We start from the raw sequence: 4117 nt of genomic DNA, 5'->3' as shown, positions 1-4117 counted from the left end.
TCTTTTGTGCTTGGGGGATTTCTTTGTTTCAGATTTTATCTTTCTATCTTTTATGGCCTTTGTTTGTTCTGGTGAAAACACTCTATGGTAAAGTGAGTTAAGTTAGTTAGTCTTCGGTCTTGATCTTCTTTCGGCTCCGAACTTTGATTGAAATTATTGTTACTATGGAATTTTGCTTTTCTCTGAGATTGTAGAGTTTTTGGGTTTAGATTATGTGTTGTGCTATAGTTTCTTCTTTTTTCAGTTTGGTTATTTTATGATTTTGAACAGTAAAATAAATATATAATCTGTAAATGAAATAATACAAAATAGTAAAAATAATAAATAGTGAAAGTTTATGTTATTTTTAGTTGTGAATAAATTAATTATCTAGAGTCTATTTATATTATTTTACTTATTTTTTTTTATCGATCTTGAATTTTAGTGACCAATAAAATAGATTATCAAACTTCATATGATGATGGTTAGTGTAAGAAAGATTATACAGTACACAATTATAACGAGTTGGGCTAAATTGCAGTGATCTAAAAAAAAGAATGACCTAAAATGTAAAAAAAAAACATGAGAATACGTGTTAACAAACCCCCTTCCACATGTCATAAAAAAAAAAAAAAACCTACTTTATATATATATTAGCAAGTGGACCATAAAATAATAATAAATTAAGTGTATTAAGTTTGGTTTGTGTAGGTTAACGTAGTAATTCGTAGAATCTTGACAAAAATTACAATCTATGGAGATTTTCTATGGCATAAGTTGAGTGTTAGGATTCTAGTAATTAGCAGCTCTGTCGGCTTCTCCTCCAATCTCACCACCGACATTAAGAAAACAGCTACAGAAGAATATCTACCACTGATCTGCCTTATCTCTCATGGGCTCCTCTTGCATAACTCGTCTTTCATGCGATCTCTTGAGGCTAATAAAAATGGAGTTTATCTCGATAGTAGTCAGAAACCTATAAGCCATAATACATTTAAAATGTGAAGAAACCGAAGCAAATTTTAAAAACAGACAAATGAGACATGGACGGGTAAATCGAGCGAGGATGAGAACATTGTAAATCTACAATCCAAAGGTTTGATAAGATCATAAGAACCGCCCAAGAAAGATCAAAGGAGATGAAGATCAATCTAGCAAAGTCTAACACATAATCACTATCTCATCTCAAGAACTTGATCACATAAGGCGATTAAAAAGCTTTCTGCAAATGTACGACTATTCATTATCTATGCAAGTGTATCATACCGTCTTCCATACTGAAGTATAGTTGTCTTGGAGAGTCCTTGCACTACTCATATTTCACAGGGTCAAAATCGAACTGTGGTTCCGCCTACGTAATCCAGTCAATGATGGACTTTGCATTCTTAAAGTCATGTTAAGAAATGATGACAGAAGTGGTGTTGGTGAAATTTTCTAGTCATTTGAAAGGCTTCAAAAGAACTAAGATAGCTCCACAATGATCACTCTAATACCATTGTGCTGAACTTGAACAACCATTAGCTATAGTAATTCGATGAACATGTGCTAGCTAAAAAACAGAGAGGTCACTATCAAAGCCATGTGAGTTATGGATTCTTTCTTGGCTTGGAGATACACATGCAATCCAAACACAAACAGTCCTAAGAATTTTACCGAAGCATTTGCCAATGGTAGGTTAGTTAGCAAAATCAGTAAACGAATTTCCAACGAATTCTTCAAATTTGCAAGAGAAATATAATGGAACACCTTCTGGTTGGTCTTATTTTTCAAAATTTAGCAGCATGTGTCTAGACATTTTCTTATTTTCATAGAGCATCTTTTTTCCTTTTGAAGCCATAGCTGTGATAAAAATACATAAAGCTCAACAAAAACTGCACCAAGTTTACGAATCTCCACCTCCTTGGAAGATTGGGACTCTCATTGATTAGAGATCATGGGTGTTAGATTAATGGTAGACTAATGGAGGGTTTTAAGAGGATTATTCTGTAACTGGTATCCTTTTGTACTGTGAGGAAGAAGATGAAATAGAAATCTCGAAACCCTAATCGCCATGAGCTTTGCAGAGGCGAAAAAAGAACACATGTCTAACCCTAAAGAAAAATGCGGCGTTTAAACCAGGGGTGATGCATTCCAGAAATATCGTCATTTGAACACACGAGAGAATAAAGTGTTCGGTTCCTCTATCAATCTCCAAAATTGCTTTCCAAGCATAGTTGTATTAAAATATGTGAGGACTTTAAACCATAAGCCTCCTTCGTCCTTAGGACTACATAGTTTATCCCATGATTTCCCATGTATACCTCTTGTATTTCCCCCTGGACTCCCAAAAAATGTGCCACGGCACTCGTTAGCTTCTTCGTTACCGTTTTTGGTATGCGAAAACATGATATTACATGGTTTGGCAAAGCCGTTACCACCGATTTTATAATCACTTCGTTTTCCCCCTCGGTGAAAAACTTGAAGGTCCATCCATTTACTCTATTATTTAAACGATCATTAATAAAACCAAAAACTTGTATTTTTGATCCTCCCAAATTCTCAGGGATTCCTAAATATGATCTCATTCCGCCTAAATTATGTATTCCTAAAATGTCTCGTAGTTCCTGTCTAATGGGTTCTTCAATCTTGTGACCGAACTGAATCAAAGATTTTCTCTGCTGATCTGATACCACTTTGTATTCCTTAAGATTCCTGAGAATTGTCTGGAATTTCTCTTTTCGTGCTTTGCAAAAGAAAAGACTATTGTCTAGAAAGAGCATATGAGAAATTGGAGGACAAGCCCTTGAAACCTTTATGCATGTCAGTTGCTTCTCTCTCTCGGCCTTATTAATACTCGCTACCAATGCTTTCTTACACATAATAAATAAATAAGGAGATAAGGGGTCCTCCTATCATAGACCCCTCTGTGGAGTTATGTGTCCATTTGGTTGACCATTCAATAGAACTATGTACTGTACCGAGGAAATACATTCCATCATTAGCTGGGTCCAATGATGATCAAACCCCATCTTGCAAAATAGTTCTTGAATAAAAATCCATTCAGCTCTATCGTAAGCTTTACTCATATCTGTCTTTATGGCCATAAATTTGTCCCGGCATGATTTGTTAGTCATCAATCCATGAAACAACTCCTGAGCTACGAGGATATTGTCAGAGATCAATCTTTCAGATACAAAATCCGATTGTGTTTCTGAAATAAGTGAGTGAAGACAAGCATTTAATCTCTGACATAATAATACCTTAAATATAATTAAAATTTTACTTAAAAGAACCAAACATATAACTATATAAAGGAAATATCTTGAATATACTATGTAATTGAATTTTCTTACTTTTTTTGTACAAAAAAAGTATTAGGACAATTCATCTGTTTCGTCTAATTTTCTTAAAACCATATTTCAGATTTAAAAATGACAACCACTTCGAAAATATAAAGTTTATACTAGAGTATCAACAAAAATTTGACAGTAACCATTCATAATATGCTAAATGTAATAGAATCTTATCTAAATTTTCCAAAGTATTTCGAACTAAAATAATTTTATTTTCTATTTTTTTAGTTTTATTCATTATTCATTAAAAATTAATGATGTTGATGGCTTTGGAGTGAATTTAACATAGTTTAAAAACTTTGTGTTTGGAAACTGGCTTTTTATTTCGGATGCACTAATCAGAGCAGGAAATGATTATTTATCACTTGAACAATAAACTATCTTAAGTTTGGGGTTTTCCTGTTTGCTAACCATTTTCGGATAGTTAATGTTATTTTTCTTTAACTTCTTTTTGCAAAGTTGGTAAATAATTTTACTGAAAAGTGCTTTTAGAATTTTTTGTATTATTTGATTTTAGTAGCATTATTGTTTATGTTTTCACATAATAGTCCTGTTTCAATTTTTTTTTTTAAGATAAGATGATTCATATTTTTTGAACTTTTAAAGCTTCAGTGAACCAGATCACAGCAACATCAAGAATGCAAGAAAGAGGTGACTGTATTCACCAATAAGACAAAAAATAAATTGTTTGCTTAACGCATAAACGCGTATGGTATGGTTCGTTTTCATGCATCTAAAGCAATAAATCAATCTTATGTTTGATCTTTTTGCGTAAATAAAAAGCCTGGCAAAGGAATCTGATCTCA

The sequence above is a fragment of the Brassica oleracea genome, chromosome C3 (assembly GCF_000695525.1).
Source record: "Brassica oleracea var. oleracea cultivar TO1000 chromosome C3, BOL, whole genome shotgun sequence".
Taxonomy (NCBI): Eukaryota; Viridiplantae; Streptophyta; class Magnoliopsida; order Brassicales; family Brassicaceae; genus Brassica; species Brassica oleracea.
The sequence above is the reverse complement of the archived record's forward strand: the minus strand, read 5'-3'. Positions refer to the sequence as shown.